The 18,465-nt window shown below is 43.7% G+C and overlaps 1 protein-coding gene across 7 annotated transcripts in view; it reads right to left on the minus strand.

Moving 5' to 3' along the window:
- Positions 1-18,465, minus strand: part of MTUS1 (microtubule associated scaffold protein 1) — a 206,426-nt gene that overhangs the window by 19,803 nt on the left and 168,158 nt on the right. The gene's annotated exons all lie outside the window — the stretch shown is intronic.

Consider the following 18,465-nt stretch of genomic DNA (forward strand, 5'->3'; position numbering starts at 1 on the left):
TAAAATTTACATTGTTTGGGGGGAGGGGAGTGGAATATGCACATTCCTGAGCCACGTAAGTTATGCTGATGTTAGCGCTCATGTGCACAGTACTATGTCAGCAGGAGACCTTCTGCCCACACAGCTTATGCTGCTCAGGTGGTTGTTTTTTTATGCCAATGGGAGAGCTCTTCCCCATTGGCATAGAGCATCTTCACCACACACGCTGCTGCAGCTTTGTAAGTATTGATGGAGCCCTAAAATCAGAGAGAAAGGGGGAAAGCACTTCATTTACAGTTAAAAATGACAGTGGTTCACAACAGAAAATTTATCATGACATGTTTCTCCCTACAGAGACTGGAGTGCCCTGTGAAGATTTTAATTGGATTTACCACTTCACTTAATGGGATCTTATTTCACTACTGGATTCCTCAAAGTAATATGTCAGTTCAAACTCAGCTATTTATGCTTTCCATTGTATAAACGGAAGCGTTACAGTCCTGTGTCCCATAAGATGAATACCTGTTTAACACGTTACTTACACAGAGATAACAGACAAGAGAAAAGTGATTTCTCCACAATATCATCAAAATGCTAGTTGGACAAGCTTCTGTATGCTGCTCTTCCAGTGTACCCACTATTAGCCTTTTGTCCCCTCAGAAGTCATTGGTAACAGTCTATGAATCATTTAAGATACATTTTCCAGCAGCTAATATGCAGTTTCCCAGCAACACATGCATTACCACTATACCACGCCTAGCAACGGGTGTGTAAACGCTTTATGTTTCCCAAGAAGAAATGAAATGTGAGAAAACTGAATTTAGAACATACATTCTTGTGTACTTTCAGCAATGGAGTACTGTGTTGCTAGTTATGCTCACTGTTACATGACCGCTTTAGCCTGTCAATCCAGGATTTTTGAAACCCATAGTATACTAGGCTACATTCTAAAGAATAGAGCAGAAATACAATAAGAATATTATGAGATAGCTGCAGGCAGCATGGAGAATGGAAAATAATATTTTAGAGAATACAGAATGTTTCTTAAATGTTTCCATTAATCCAGTTTAACCAAACTAAATTGCTCTCTCCCCCACCCATATAAAAGGTACTTTGAATTCTGATTTGCATTCCAGTATCTCTACTTATGAATTCCACCATAGCAGATTTGTATATAAATGTTCACAACTCAGAGCAAAAGGGCACATACACCTCCCCCCACACACGCATTTTTTCATTGATAGCATGACCAGCGGAACAAGCCCTGTACTATACACCTTCATCTGCATACAAGTAGTATGACTGATTATAAGAGAAAATCCAGTAGTACATTTGAGTCATGGCAGCAAAGTATAGTTCAGATAGCGAAGGCTGACCACTGGAGACTGTTGTATAAGGTTTCATTTCCATGCAGTCTCAAGGCTTATTAAAGAAAATTAAAGGCTTATCTAAGCTATTTAAACAGAGACCTAGCTAAAAGGATACTATAACCTTGGATTAACTGGAGGCAAGAATTGTATATCTTCTTCAACTATCCCTCAATGTGAGGATGTCGTCTGCCAAGGGGGTTCAGTGGTGGGTTTTTAAGTAGCTGAGGAGCCCAATTCATGCCTTGCAGATTTTCCCACAGAACTGACAGGTGTAATCTTGGACGAGACAGTTGTTGGCTGGTGACTTGTGCCCTTTCTTTACACACACACACACACACACACACACACACACACACACACACACACAGCTTAGCACAGAAATTGAGAAACTGAATGACAGTGTCTAGAAAGTATACTTGATTTAAATACCTTCTTTCCCCAAAAATTTGTGCTCTTGGCAGAGTGTGTAACAGCAGCATGGGGGTTATAAGTGTACTACTGGCCCAATCACTAAGTACACTCTACCCCCGATACAACACAACCTGATGTAACATGAATTCAGATAGAACACGGTAAAGCAGTGCTTTTTACCTTCAGACAGACATTGCCACAAACTCACCTGAAGAAGATCTCTGTGTAAAATTGAAATCTTGTCTCTCTCACCAACAGAAATTGGTCCACTAAAATATACCACCTCATCTACCTTGTGTCTCTAATATCCTGGGACTGATATGGCTACAACACTGCATAATTGCCCCACATGGACAAAAATTCCTGATTATTGCTTGCAACTGACCCTGATTTCACATGACAACTTTCTTCTTAAAAGTAGCATTTACCAGCATTAGGGTTCTTTTAAATCTGTCTTTATTCCTCCTGAGTTACAAAATAGCCCTTTCCTTTGGCAATCCAAGCTAAACATTTCAAATTTTTTTCAATATCATGTCAGCTGCAAGCCACTGAATGTATTTGCCTGCCATAGTTGTGTATTTTGAGGGAAGGGTAAGCAGTGATGGTTACTGTCATTAAAACAATACAAAGTTCAGGCAGAGAGCCAGTGGATAACATCACTGGTACAGCTGCATGCAGAACTCTGATCTCTGTTTATAGCATGGTGGTGAGAGATATAACCGTGAAGCAGTCATTGCTAACAAGGATTATTTAATTTGAGAGCATCATTGCAAAGCATTTCAAATGATCCATTGTTTTGGTTTTTCCATTACTTTTAACACTCATTCAGCTTGATTATTTGAATGGTCCGGAGTATTCATTTGTCTCTTTTTAGGTAAAGAAGTGGTCTTCACTTGCATATTATCAAAAGCATCCATACATTTCCTTGGACATGGTGTTTTAAACTGCCACCTCAAGTATTTTAGATGATACATACTGTTTAATAAAACAGAGGAAGTCAAAGAAAACCCCCACGCCTTTAGTGTATAGCCACACGAGTTCCTGTTCAGCCAGTTTGTAATTTGGATTTAAGAGAGAATCCTAGTACTAGAGTTCTGGATTTCTATGACAAAGTAACCTTTGGAAGTTGCATTAGTTCACTTGGTGTAAATCTCTTATGCTAAGGTCGTAATAATTTTCTAGGGTTGCAGATCTGACACTACAGAAGCAATCAGAAAAAAATTTAAGATATGGTGAATACATCCTGAAGTTCACTCTTGAACACAACTGATTAGTGAAGTGGAAGTGCCATAATATTCACCAGATGACCAAGAGCTCACACTGAAATTTGAGATAATCCACAAATGCACATTTGTGGATTATGTTTGAATGAATGAGATACATACCCCACATAATGCAACTTCACTTTACTTCCAGTGTCCAAGAGTTGTTTAGTAGAGTAGGAGTGTGTAGGTTTGTGGGCAGGAAGAAGTGGGCAAGATAGGCATATATTAGTCAGTAACAAGAAACATGACAGAAGACTACAGATCAATCTGGACACCATGCAGAGAATTGCATGTGATTTGAGTTTAGGGACATGCTGTATTTTCACCGCCACAGGTTTCCAACTGTTATCCCAGCTATTTGCCAACATTGCAGTGATTTAGAAGCCAAATACCTATTTGCTATATATGTACCTTTTGTGTTTGTTTTCTGCAAACCTTCACAGGCGTGAAGTTTTCTTTACATAGGTTTTGTGAAAAAAGTCTAGGATTTTGTTGGGTTCCTTACAAAAATAAATTTCAGGCAGAAGCAGTGCAGCAGCCATCCTAAAACTGACATACCTGACAGAAGTGTTCACTTCTGATGAGGTAGAGACCTTAGCCATACAACCCCTCTGAAAGGCAGGTAACAATGAGGATAGAATGGGCACCTCAAAATACTGGGCTCTTTCACAAGTGTGATCTGGAGGCCTTGGTAGAGGAAACATTTACCAGGAGGTAGAGCAGCCACCCCCAGAACAGCAGCAGGAGGAAGGGACTGGGTATTCATTCCCTGAAGAACTCTAGGACTTTTCCTCTGCTCAAAGTGTGCCGTAGAAGGTAAGGTGACCTTGGAAGAAGGGGACTCACAGAAGTGCAGTGCTTAGTGAAAACACTACCTTTGTTGATGGGAGAGCTTCTTCCATCAGCATAGGCATTTCACCACCTTGAGAAGCAGTAGCTAAATTGATAGGAGAAGCCCTCCAGTTGACATAGTGATGTCTACACAGGGAGTTAGGTTGATCTGTTACTCAGGGGCAGGGATTTTCCACAACTCTGAGCAATGCAGTTATACTGACATAAGTTTGTAGAATAGACCAGGGCAGATACTGCCTGTTTTAATTGGATGAGAAAAGTGAAGGCTAGCCTCTCTCAGGCTACAATGTTTTCAGTCACAGTATAATCCCTGACTGTGGTCTTTTAGAGGAACAGAAGTACCATATGATCACGGTGATCAACCAAGGTAATAATGCATTGAAGAGTGCATATGAAACAGTGTTTCAAGAAATCCACTGATTGAAATTTATCAAAATTTTAAAACTAGTAAATTGTTAAAAATTTAAGTTTGCTAACAAGACAGGCAAGACTTCAAATTGTTTGGGGCTGGTTTGCACAGCCCTATTACCTACCGTGTTAAAACAAAGATTAAAAAATACAGAGTTCTCCAGTATATTAACTGGCAAAAGTAATACAAGAGGCACACTGTGAAAAAGAGCCAATTAATTCCCCAGCCTGACATAGAAAAAAATTGTTTATTAATTCAGACGCTCTAGGAAAAGTTTGTTCAACTCAAATGTTTTGCATATTCAAATGGTGTTTAAAGGTAGATTTGAAGAATAAATTTTCATTAACTGAAGGATGCTCTCTTTCGGTAGAATAAGCTTCAGCATTAAAAATAAATGAATAAAAAATGCCCATTTGAGCACTCATACCTCCATTGTTCACAGCAAGCTTTTCTTGCCCCTTTCTTTCACACCACCTAGATCCAGTACACATCTCCAGCACTGTATCCTATCCCTCTCTGAGGCATTATGTGGGGAAGGAGTTTCCCACTTCCTGGAGGTCAAAGAGACAGGCTGGGCCAGGCTCCCGCCAGCCACTATCTTAATCTAGCACTGACAAAAGTAGCTCATCTGCTCCACCTGCAGGATAACTGAGGGCCTGACTCTTGCATTTTTAAATGTTTGGGACTGGCAGTACTAGAAAGTAAACAAACTATTTGGCTTTATTCATGGCATCTTGTTTCCAAGAAGGGAGTTTAGAAGGAAGGACACATGAAGCTCAGAGCATGAGGAGCCTCGTATTCTGTTTACTTATGGATGTTTTTCAGATTTTGGCAAGAATTGGTTCCTCTACACTTCCTCACGGCTGTATCCCACGGGGTGTATAAGCTTGGGGATATGGCTACTGTTTTTGAACTGGGTTTCTCAATTAGTGGTTCATGGCTCTTTTGAGTCACAAAAGGCAACCAGGCAGGTCACAAGGCTTTGAAGAGATTATAAGCTAAACCAAAGAAAATATTAACCCCCCACACACACACCTTTCAAGGGTAAGCATTCTCTGCCAACTTGTCTCTAAACACATCCAAATTATATAGGTTTATGATGGATACTTTTTTTGTTTTGCTCTTTGATAGCAAATGTAAGGGAGATGTGAAAGTTTACTTCATTTAAGGTGTTGGCAACCTGAAAAGGTTGAGAAATGTTATCTTGGAATATCAATCCCAAGGTTCCAACTAAGCATTACACACTTAAGTGTTTTCAGGATGTTCCCTTCCCAAATGAATATTGCCTACTAGAGGTGACAAGTGAATCAGATAATCTGCAGCAGCCATTATGGATTTTACATTAAGAAAGTGTTGTGAAAGCCAATGACTCTTCTTCCTTACACAGAGATTCAATTCATGTTTTCAATGAAAATAATTTAAATAATAAATGCTTACAAATTATGTACTGGATCCCCACATTATAAAATCTAATTTGCCCTCCATATATATCAGACCATAATAACTGAACTTACTCAGCTATTGTGCCTAAGTCACAGATGTTTTCATGCAAGTATTTTTCAAGCCTCTCTTCTAGTCCCAGTAAGAGCCAATATGAGCACAGTTTTAAGTATATTAATTCATGGATTAATTAAGGACTAAAAGCTATCAATTTTATGACTGAAACCAAAAATCATTTTCTTCAGGAAATTATGGTCATTTACTGGTTTACTTTACTTAATTCTCATGAGGATCCACTACTGTGCCAGATTTATAGGTACTCAGAGAGCTCCTTAACAGGCAGTAACTAAAAGCAAGAGACTAGCATAGTGAATTAGCAGCAAAGAATCCTGTGGCACCTTACAGACTAACAGACATTTTGGAGCATGAGCTTTCGTGGGTGAATAGCCACTTCGTCAGATGCATGTAGTGGAAATTTCCAGGGGCAAGTATATATATGCAAGCAAGCTAGAGATAACGAGGTTAGTTCAATCAGGGAAGATGAGGTCCTGTTCTAGCAGTTGAGGTGTGAAAACCAAGGGAGGAGAAACTGGTTTTGTAGTTGGCAAGCCATTCACAGTCTTTGTTTAAGATGTACCTAATTCACTCAGGATTACTAGGTTTGTTAATGGGAATGAGAGCAAATGACAACAGCAAGTACTTAATAGAATGTACAAACATGAAATTTCATATTTAGTTGCTGCTTTGAAGTTTATTTTTTCATTTAATGCTGAAATGCGTCTTACCTGAAGACTTATTTCTACCTTCCTGTGACCCACACAAATGTGCTGAATCCAGATGTGCTCAATTTTTTTCCCCCGCACTGAGTAAAAAAATACTATAGCATAATTAATACTTTATGAATTTTAATTTTTGCTCAAGCTGAGTGTGATGCTGTGTATAAGAAAGGTAACCCTCTATATCACTGTTACCACTGTTACACAATTTCCATAAATCTTATACAAAGCATATCATGTAAGGTGTCAATGGAAAAGTTAGTCTATCAAATATGATTATGCTGGCTAAATCCAAGTATCATCTTTGTATCTGAAGATATGAATATTGGCTATGTACACGTGTTGTATTCCTGGGTAAACACCCCGCCCCCAATAGAATTTACATCAAGGCCAGACAGTTATTTTGATAGTCAATTAAGGACACTCAGCTCACAATGGGCCATTGAAGAAATTCATCCTTCCCAGTAAGCCTTTCCTGTAGATGTCTCAAAGAATATGGGCAGTTGCTGCCTCTGTGAGTCAAAGCATATCAGGGTATATGATATGCTCATGTGATCCTGGACTCATCTTGGGCCAATAATTTTCCATGCATCTGGGTTGTGGGCTTTATTTAAGACTGTAATATTCCATGCACATGTCCGAGGATATAAAAAGGCATTTGAGACATCTCCATTTGAAGACATTAGTCTTCATTTCCTGCTTCACTTCTCTAGTCTGGATTAATAACAAAAAAGCTCTAAACAAGGACTGACGACCCCAAATCTGTTTGGGTGATTCCAGAGAGTCTTTTGCAAGCTAGCAGTTTATTCCCAATGCTTCAAACCTGATTTAAGGACTTCATAATCATTTGTATGTATATGATCTAGTAACCATTGATAACTCTTCGTTTCTTTTATTATTAAAGCAATAGTTTTTAGGATTGGCATGTGTGTGGGCCAAGAGCTGGAATGCGTAAGGAGACAGCATTTTTGAGTTCTTGTTAACCAGTGTGATGATACAGAGGTTCACTACAAAACACCCTTTTAGCTGAAGCAGCTAAAATTGCCACTGAACACTGTCAGCAGAACATTAACACTGAGTTACATGTTCTTACTGCTCTTGGACCAGCTGAGATTAGACATGTTAACCAAAATCATCTTGGCCCTCATACAAGGGCGATTATGTTCAAAGAGCAGGTGTTGGAACACCTCATGCAAATAGAGAACCTCAAAGAAGGTCATATATTCTACCCTCTTCTACCCAAGGCATTACAATGGCAGTGGCAATTGGTCAAGAGTGCACCAAGCATAATATGGGATGAAAAGAGGGAAACCTGTGTGCAGCTCCTGGCAAATTAGAAACTACAAAAATCTCCATTCATTGAAACAGCTAATAAAGATCTTTAAGATCCCCTGGTAATGTCCATGTGTTACGTGAGAGTCAATATAAAAAGAGCACTGAAGTTAACACAGCTGTTATGGTTTCAGAAGTACCATTATGTACTTTGGGTATCATATGTAGGACTTCATGTGTCATGGAAGTCACGGATTCCGTGACTTTCTGCGACCTCTGTGGCTTCTGCATTGGCCAGTGTAGCTGACCCCGGGCCACCCAAGCAGCTGGCCACAGGAACCAGCTGCTCAGGCAGCCCTGGGGATAGCCACAATGGCCACCACTCAGGTGGCCCCACAGCCAGCCACACCAGCATTGCTACAGCATCCCTGGGGCCAGCCGCATCGTCCGCTGCTCGGGCAGCCCTGGGCAACTGGCCCTGGGGAGTGCCTGAGCAACTGCCAGTGCAGCTGGCCTGGGGGACCCCCAGAGCAGCACCCCTCCCCCTGCCAAGATTTAGTCAGGGGTATACAGTACAAGTCACAGTCAGGTCACTGGCTATGAATTTTTGTTTATTGCCCATGACCTGGCCATGACTTTTACTAAAAATAGCCTTAATCATATATAATAAAAGTTGCTTAAAAGGATACATTGTTTAATTGAACATAGAGGTATTACATGTACCTATATGCATTTTAACTTGATTTCATCAGAACACTCTTTGGTCTTATTCACTCCTTTTTAACAAAGGGATAAAGTACTAAAGTTAGTTATGAGAAAGAATTTAAGAAGGGGAGCTAATGATTTGGGGGGGGGGGGGGGAGAAGAGTCATTTTTCACAAACAAAATAGTTTTTAAAAATGCCATCATCTGACCAAGGAAGAATCCGACAAGTTGAAAATTGTGTGAATTCTGAAAGATGTGTGTTTAATTATAACATTTGTATATACTGTCACAAAACAGATTGAGGCTACGTCTTCACTACCCGCTGTATCACTTAGACGCGATATATCGATCCCCAAATGTGCTCCTGTCAACTCTGGAACTCCACAGGAAGGAGCGGTGGTAGCGGAGTCGACAGGGGGAGCCGCGGACGTCGATCCCATGCTGTGAGGACGGTAGGTAATTCAATCTAAGGGCTTGGCTACACTGGAGAGTTGCAGCGCTGGTGAGGGGGTTACAGCGCTGCAACTCAGGATGTGGCCACACTTGCAAAGCACAGCCAGCGCTGCAACTCCCTGGTTGCAGCGCTGGCTGTACACCTGGTCTGCCTCGGGTGTAGCGATTCCAGCGCTGGTGATGCAGCGCTGGTCATCAGGTGTGGACACCAACAGCGCTTTTATTGGCCTCCGGGGTATAAGGAGGTATCCCAGCATACCTTTTCAGCCACTCTGGTAATCGTTTCACACTCCATTGCCCTGGGCTCAGCTGACCCCCCCTTTAAATGCCCCGGGAATTTTAAAAATCCCCTTCCTGTTTGCTCAGCCAGGTGTGGAGTGCAATCAATCAAATCAGCGACCATGCCTCCGCGCCCCAAACGAGCCCCAGCATGAAACAGTTCCGAGCTGCAGGACCTCATCAGTGTTTGGGGTGAGGAGGCTATGCAATCACAGCTGCGCTCCAGCCGGAGAAATTATGATACCTATGGGCAGATATCAAAGTCCTTGCTGCTAAGGAGCCATGAACGGGATGCGTTGCAGTGCAGGGTAAAAATAAAGGAGCTGCGCAGTGCCTATTGCAAAGCCTGTGAGGGAAATCGCCGCTCAGGAGCTGCCCCCACGACCTGCCGTTTTTACAAGGAGCTGGATGCCATAATTGGGTGTGACCCCACTGCCAATCCGAGGAGCACGATGGAGAGTTCAGAGCAGAGAGAAGTGGGGGAGGGTGTAGAGGAAGTGGAGAGTGAGGCTACTGGGGTGGAGGGAGACACCCCAGAGTCCCAGGAGGGATGCAGCCAGGAGCTCTTCTCAAGCCAGGAGGAGGCTAGCCAGTCGCAGCAGCTGGAAGTTATTGGTGAAGCAGCAGCAGAGGAGCATGTTCCGGGTAAGCAGATTTTATGTTTTGGGAGAGGAGGGTTGGGGTTATGGCTGCCTGCATGCATGCCTAAATGTGGAATAGCCCATTGATTTGCTCCATCACATCTCTGTAATCGGCCTCAGTAATCTCTTGAAAACTTGCAGCCAGAGTGTGGGCAATGTGCTTGCGCAAGTTTATAGGGAGAGTCACCGTGGTCCTTGTCCCGGTAAGGCTAACTCGTCCGAGCCACTGTGCCACGAGGGGTAGGGGGACCATTGCTGCACACAGGCAAGCAGCATAGGGACCAGGGCGGAATCCACATTGCTGTAGAAGACCCTCCCTCTCTTCCCAGGTAACATGCAGCAGTGATATATCTGGCAGTAGGAAACCCTGTTGAGAATGCAGGGATACTGCTCAGTGCAGGGCGCCAGGTTCGCGGTCCCCCCTTCCTTGCAGGTCGGCAGCTTCCCGCCCCCCCCCTTGTAGGTCGGCAGCTTCGCGGTTCCCCCCCCTTCCAGGTCCCAGCTTCCTGTTCCCTCCTGTCCCCTGTGCAGGCCCCCAGCTCCCTCCTCTACCCAGTGCAGAGAAACCCCAGTGAGCCATCAGGCAGTTCCCCTTCCCAGGTGAAGTCGGGGCAGAAACACTCGCCCCATTGCTCACCATGCCTTTGCTTCCGTGGCCTCTCTGTGCTATGTTAGGTATGTGGGAATGATGCTACAAAAAGTCTACAAACTCCTTCACTGTGTGATAATAAACAATGTAGCCTCTGTGTATTACTTGTTTCTATCTATGTTTTTTTAAGTGACCTTGAATAATGCAGCCGGATCACTGCCTGCCTGTTGCTTGCAGAACTTGAGGAAAAATCCACGAAAATCAAAAGAAGAATTGATCAAAGCAGTTATGAATCAGTACGCCAGAGAAAGTAGGAAGACGCAGGAATGGAGAGAGAAAATGCATGAGTGGAGGCAAACAGAAAGCAGGAGAAAGGAATTGGCTACCAGAAAAACCTCGAAGCAGTTGATAAGCCTCCTGGCTCGCCAAACTGACTCTTTCCAGTCTCTTGTAGCCATGCAGGCAGATCTGTACCGTGGTAACCCACACCCCTCCCAAAGCTCTCTTTCTTGTTCCCCAGTATTTGCACAAAACACCCTTCTCCAGCAGCCTGTTTCTTACTACCCCCAGCTTCTCCCAACATCTGTACGATCACCTACCAGCCCTGATAACTACAATCCTTACCCTGTGCACTCCACCCCCATGACGCTGCAGCATATTAATCCTGAAGTGCAGCAGACATTGAACAGCAATCCAAACAGGACATATTCAAACCTCTGAATGTACAGTCCACCACCCTACCCCCTTGCCCTTTTATGTACTGTATTTTGAATAAAGGATTTCATGGCTTTTACAATAGTTTTTATTATTGCAGAAAATGGTAAATACTGTACCCCAAGGGAAAAACGAGCACAGCAAAGGCACCAAACATTACTGTTGGCTCTCAGCATCAAATTGCTCCCTTAAGGCATCCTTAATCCTTGAAGCCCTTTGCTGGGCCTCTCTAGTAGCCCTGCTCTCTGGCTGTGCAAATTCAGCCTCTAGGCGTCAAACCTCGGAGGTCCATTCCTCACTGAATCTTTCACCCTTCCCTTCACAAATATTATGGAGGATACAGCACGCAGATATAACAGCGGAGATGCTGCTTTCCCCCAAATCTAGCTTCCCATAGAGACACCTCCAGCGACCCTTTAAACGGCCAAAAGCACACTCCACAGTCATTCTGCACTGGCTCAGCCTGTAGTTGAACTGGTCCTTGCTCCTGTCAAGCTTCCCTGTATACAGTTTCATGAGCCATGGCATTAAGGGGTAAGCGGGGTCTCCAAGGATCACAGTGGGCATTTCGACGTCCCCTACTGTGATCTTGCGCTCTGGGAAAAAAGTCCCGGCCATCAGCTTCCTGAACAGGGCACTGTTCCGAAAGATGCGTGCATCATGCACCTTTCCAGGCCATCCTGAGTAAATGTCAGTGAAACGCCCACGGTGATCCACAAGCGCTTGGAGAACCACGGAGAAATACCCCTTGCGATTAATGTACTCTGATGCCAGGTGGGGTGGTGCCAGAATAGGAATATGCGTCCCATCTATTGCCCCTCCACAGTTAGGGAAACCCATTTGTGCAAAGCCATCCACAATGTCCTGCACGTTCCCCAGAGTCACAGTTCTTCTTAGCAGGGTGCGATTAATGGCTGTGCAAACTTGCATCAGCACTATTCCAACGGTGGACTTTCCCACTCCAAACTGGTTCGCCACTGATCGGTAGCCGTCTGGAGTTGCCAGCTTCCAGATTGCAATAGCCACCCGCTTCTCCACTGGCAGGGCAGCTCTCAGTCTCGTGTCCCTGCGCCGCAGGGTAGGGGCGAGCTCAGCACACAGTCCCAGGAAAGTGGCTTTTCTCATCCGAAAGTTCTGCAGCCACTGCTCGTCATCCCAGGCTTGCAGGACGATGTGATCCCACCACTCAGTGCTGGTTTCCCGAGCCCAAAGGCGCCGTTCCACGGTGCTAAGCACGTCTGTTACTGCCACAAGCAATTGAGTGTCTTGAGCGTCAGGCGTTTCAATATCATCGTCTGACTCCTCACTGTCACTTTGCAGCTGAAGGAATAGCTCCACTGCCATGCGTGATGTGCTGGCAACATTCATCAGCAAGGTCCTCAGCAGCTCGGGCTCCATTTGTAACAGAAATCATGCTGCAGACTCACAATGCCGCCAAACTGCTCGGAATGTGTAGCAAAGCACCACGGGGCGTTGGAACAGGAAGCGGAAAGACCCGCACCCTTCCGTCCCCTTCCCACAAGCCACAGCGCCAAAATGGGACGAGGTGCTCTGTGGGATAGCTGCCCACAGTGCACCACTCCCAACAGCGCTGCAAGTGCTGCAAATGTGGCCATACTGCAGCGCTGGTAGCTGTCAGTGTGGCCACACTGCAGTGCTGGCCCTACACAGCTGTACGAACACAGCTGTAACTACCAGCACTGCAAAACTGTAAGTGTAGCCATGGCCTAAGATACTTCGACTTCAGCTACGTGAATAACGTAGCTGAAGTTGCGTATCTTAGATCAATCCCCTCCCCTAGTGTAGGCCAGCCCTGGGATTCTCAAGCTTCAATATTTTATAACCCATCTTAGGAGATATTGTGAATGGAAGGGAGGTGGTTCATGTGACACTGAATGGGACGGTTTCACAAGGCAATCAAGTACAGCAATTAACTACTTAGGAAAATATCAGAAAAGTAATTAATATTCTTTTCATGCAATGTAGTAAGGGGCAGCAAAGGGAGTGAGCACCATACGTTCAAGCAGTTCTCTATGGACCGTTAGCAAGTGCTTGGTGAACTACCAATTGAGAAAATAAATGCTTTACCTATCTGCTACACTGTTTTGCAGAACTTGATTAGAAGTTACTTTTGTATTCTTAGGGTATGTCTACATTGCAATTAAAAGCCTGCAGCTGGCCCATGCCAGCTGACTTGGGCTCACAGGGCTCAGGCTGCTGTTTAATTGCAGAATAGATGTCCAGGCTGGAGTCTGGGCTCAAACCCTGTGTGGTGGGAGGCTCCCAGAGCTTGGGCTGCAGCTGATGTCAGAACATCTACACTGCAATTAAACAGTCCTGCAGTCTGAACCCCATGAGCTTAAGTCAGCTGGCACAGACTAGTTGCAAGTGTCTAACTGTAGACATACTTTAAAAGGTTTGACGTTTCAGATGATAGCAAAGTTTATCAAGTTAATATTAATTGCATTAAACAAGTGCAAGTAATATACCATTATCCTGAGTATCAAAACATATTCATTAAATCCTTCACTAAAAGAATGCCCTTTTTAATTGCAACTTTAAAAGGTCACTTGTTCAGACAAATTAGCAAATATTAATTCTAAGAGAATACAGTAAACTGCCGGAGAGTAACTGTGAAGGACAAGATTTCTACCAAACACCTCTTATTGTGCAAGAAATATTCAAATAGTCCTCCACATCAGACACAAAGGGTTCTTGAATTGCAGCTTTCAAAGGGCCAATGATAATGTTGAGTCAGGTTCATCCCATACTATTTTGGAGGGAGCATTCCAGTGGAAGAGGTCTTATTCAGTTACAGACAGAAGAGTAAGTGAAGATATATCTTTTGTATTGCAGGAGAGCTGCATATTTCAGAGGCAAATTAGCCGGTGTAAGATTGTTTATTTGTTATATCTTGTTCCAATATATCTTGTATTACAGGTGAAGAAAGTTAGCTTGTGTCCTTAGCTTGTGTATTGAAAAAAAAAAAAAAAAGAAAAGTGACATGATAACTAGCTTAGTATGACTAACCTAGGCCCTTGGAATGAAGAGATCTACATTTTAAGTTTCAGTGTTTAGGCTTTCAGGCTGTGATTTTCAAAGAAGGCTCAGTTAGGTACCCAAATTCCATTGAATTACTATTCCTTTGAAAATCATAGCCTCAATCTCCATGACCATTTCTCCAGAAACATATTTAACTGCTACAATTGCATAAAAGGAAAAAATGATATGTACAACCACCATCCCCTACATGAAAATATGGGATGTTCCATCTACCAATACAGTAGTTATGGGGAAAGTTGCCTCTTAGTATCATGAGTATCATCACCTGCATACCTTAAACAAACTGCAATTACCCTGGAAAACAGAGATAAAGGACAATCTAGAATATGGCCGTTTGCTTAACAAGCTCAGCAGAAAGATTAATTTGGTATTGTAAGACAAGTAAACAGGCTAAAAGTAAATTCAGTTTTAAAGAAGGAAATTCAAGGCTCAAAGTTTTGTTGAATGTGTGCTGCAGGAGTTTTTAGTAGTTTGTGTAAGATAGCAGCTGTCTAAGACAAAACAACACAAAGTGCACATACCACGTGATGCTATCTATCTATCTGTTGGTTCTTCTATACTGCCTAATGTAAACTACTAGGCCCTCAAACCATGCACATTAACAAAAAGTGTGCTTACAACTATAACTCTGAACATGTGTCCATAATGATCACATCAATATCCAAAACTGAGACCATCAGACTCTTTGGCTTTCTAGTTCTAAACTGTGCTTGTAGCATCCTGCATATCAGAACTTCGAATACTTACTTTAAAGCAGCTTAAGTGAGTGTTAGGGCTCGTCTACACTGGGGGTGGGGAGGATGGAGGGGGAGATCGATCTAAGATACACAACTTCAGCTATGCTATTCGCATAGTTGAAGTCGAAGCATCTTAGTTCGACTTACCTGGCCAGCCTCACAGCGGTGAGTCGACTGCTGCAGCTCCCCCGTCGACACTGCTTACTCCTCCTGCCGACGTGATAAATCAATCCATGATAGATCGATTACTACCCACCGATTTGGCGGGTAGTATAGACATACCCTTAGTGTAGTTCAGTTCTATCTACTGAAAAAAATCGGCTTTCTACTACTACTGCTGTTAGTGTTAGTTGATCATATCATCTTATCAATGTTGCTCATACACCTCATCCACAAGTGCTGGGTCCTGACTTTCTCAAACAAAACCTGTTAAAAGCCAGAAGACTTTGAATGTCATGCTAGTTTTCCCATGTAGGTTTTAAATCCTTTCCCTTTCACATGCTGCGGTGGTGGGGGGAGGGAGAGGAGGAGGAGTTTGATTTTTTTCAATCTGCGGGGTATAGAGAGTCACTTTTTAATTCAGGAAGTTGCATTAAGGTATGCTTTGCTGAAAGGAAGATTTAGCCACTGTGATGTAGTGTCCACTCTACACAGAAGTGGAAGGGGTTAAGGGAGGCCCTAGGGTCCTACCATATCCTATCCCCAAGAAGGAGCAGTGGAGGCGAGTCCTCCAAGCAGCACAGTGAGGCTCCATGGAGCTCAGTCAATTAGAGAAGGGCTGCAGGGAACAGCCAATCTGGGGCCAGCAGGCCCATATAAGAGGAGCTGCAGAGCAGAGATGGGACGGTTGCTGCAGGGAGCCTAAGGAGTGAGGACTGTGTTCCTAGTAGGCTGCAGGAAGGTAGCACCTTGGACAGAAAAGCTGTTGGTAGGACTGGGGGAGCAAGAGGGAGCTTCTGACTGGTTGCTGTGACTAGGTAGCAGAATGCCCAGAAGTAAGGCAAAGAAGGTGTTGGGGCTGTGGGAAAGCAGCTCAGGGAATTGTAGCAGCATTGAAGGAACTTAAAGAGGCCCAACAGGAGGCTGCCATCTACAGGGTCCCTGGTCTGGGACCAAGAGTAATGGGTGGGCCCCACTCATCACTGAAGAAGTGGCTGGACTATTACACAGTGATACCTCCCACATCTGGAATGCGGGAGAAACAGAGCAGCCTAACTGGAGGGCTGAGTCACAAAGAGGACGCAGTGGTTCCTGAGGCTAAGAGAGGGGCTGCAGATGGCAAGTCAGCACAATGGTGTGCAAACTGCAGACAGTGGCGTTGGCTTTGAGCAAATTTCCAAAGTGATCAGGAGGCAGCGCCAGCCCAGCAGTGAGTGGTACACCCCATGACAGGCATCTTCCAAAAGGCAAGTGAATCAAGCAGAACCTGCAGTTCTCTGATACTTGATGGACATTAACATTTTGGATCTCACATTAAGACCACAATGAGTAAGAGTAATGGAATGATCCCCTACTGTAGCACTCCCATAATTGGTAGGGGAATGGAGTACTGAAGAAACATTTGTGTGGGAAATTATGTTTAACAATCCCCTACAACATTATACATCAAGATGACTAGTATCTGAAGTTTTCCAATCACTACCCATCTAAAAGGAGTACTTGAGAATGAGATCTGAAGTCAGTCTTCCCAGCCAGAGACTAACCAGACCATTAGTAGTCATAGGGGAGGCAGCTAGAGCCTATGGGAAGAGTCATTTGAGAAGGAGACAACTACACAAGGATCTTTTTTTTTTAAAAAAAACAGTAATTGGCAACAAAAATACAGACCAGTTTTGTCCTCCCAACCCACTTTTCCAAACTAGGTTTTACCATCCCTAATAAAGAGCTGATGATGATTAAAGAAATTCTCTTAACTAAATAAATGTGAAGGGGAAAGGAGGCTGAAAAGGTATGTGAATGGAAGGGCAGAGTGAGAGATGGGTTTTCTTTCCTGTAAGTTTATCTGATAGCCTGTCTCAACTACTCTCAAAAACTGATATGTCATGTCAAGAGACTTGTTTGTGTGAAGCTAAAACTCCAGTATTAAGAGTTTCTCAAGGGCTGGTCTACTTGACAAAGGTAGGTTGGCTTAACTACATTGCTCAGGACTGTGAAAAATTTCACACCCTGTGCAATGTAGTTAAACTGACCTAAGCCCCAGTGTAGGGTGACCAGACAGCAAATGTGAAAAATCAGGATAGCGGTGGGAGGTAGTAAGAGCCTATATGAGAAAGAGACCCAAAAATCGGGACATCTGGTCACCCTAACCCAGTGTACGACGAAGAATTCTTTTATCAACCCAGTTACCGTCTCTCAGAGAAGTGGATTTACTACAACAATGGACAAACCCCTTCTGTTGCTGTATTAAGTATCTGTATCACAGTGGCACAGCTGTAGCATTTCTAGTGTAGATATAGCCTTATTTTGGGAACAGGACTCTTTAGTGTTCATGAATCATAGAACTGTAGGACTGGAAGGGACCTCAAGAGGACTTAATATTACCTAGACCGGGGTCCCCAACACGGTGCCCATGGGCACGGTGCCCACAGGGGCATCTAAATGTGCCTGCGTCCTGGCCGGCAGTTGAGCATTCGCAGAAATGCCGCCAAAATTCAGCGGTATTTTGGCGGATGCTTGACCGCCGCCACGGTCCTTCGTCTGGCGCCCGCCAGACATAAAGGTTGGGGACCACTGATCTAGACCATCCCTGACAGGTAAAGATTGTCTAACCAGTTCTCTAAAGCCTCCAGTGTTGGAGATTCTTCCATCTTAGGGAGGTTATGGAAATGTATTTCCATACTAAGCAACAGGAAGGCTAAAAGACACACGTTGACAATTCTAAATTGTGAGAACCTCTTAAAGTTTGCCATTTTATATTACATTTCATGCAAAAGATGAAAAAGGAAATTTGAAGTTAAAATTTCTGGCATTTATTGGTCAAGATTGCACAGACCTTATACTCAATTCAAAGGAATCTCTCTGTCTACCACATCTGATCAATTTCAAAATCTCAGGGAAAATTCTAGGCTTCAATGGTTAGAGCCATATTAATTATGGAGAAAATCAGAACAAAAGGGGGAAATGGGGGACACAGAGCCCCTCCCATCTAATTAACACAGCCACAGCGTCAAGCTCCTTTGCAACTGCCCATAGATCAAACTGATTGATGCACCCATTAACATCTTTGAGCATAACAATATTCCTGCTCATCCTCTCAGATAACACCCTGGATGACACTCCCAGATAGAAAGAGGTATGGGGGCATGCATTGGTGAAGACAAAATGAGGAATGGGGGCATGCACACACACTTTGGCATGAAGAGGATAGGGCACCCTGATATGGAAGCCCCCCCTGAACCTCTAGCATGAGGGAAAGGGTGGGGAAGTTTCAGGACGTTTCCGAAAGAGGGACAAGGAGATGGCACACAGGGGCTTAAGAAATGCATGGAACCTGTGATGTGTGCAGTAAAT

Source organism: Gopherus evgoodei, chromosome 5 (assembly GCF_007399415.2).
Source record: "Gopherus evgoodei ecotype Sinaloan lineage chromosome 5, rGopEvg1_v1.p, whole genome shotgun sequence".
Taxonomy (NCBI): domain Eukaryota; kingdom Metazoa; phylum Chordata; order Testudines; family Testudinidae; genus Gopherus; species Gopherus evgoodei.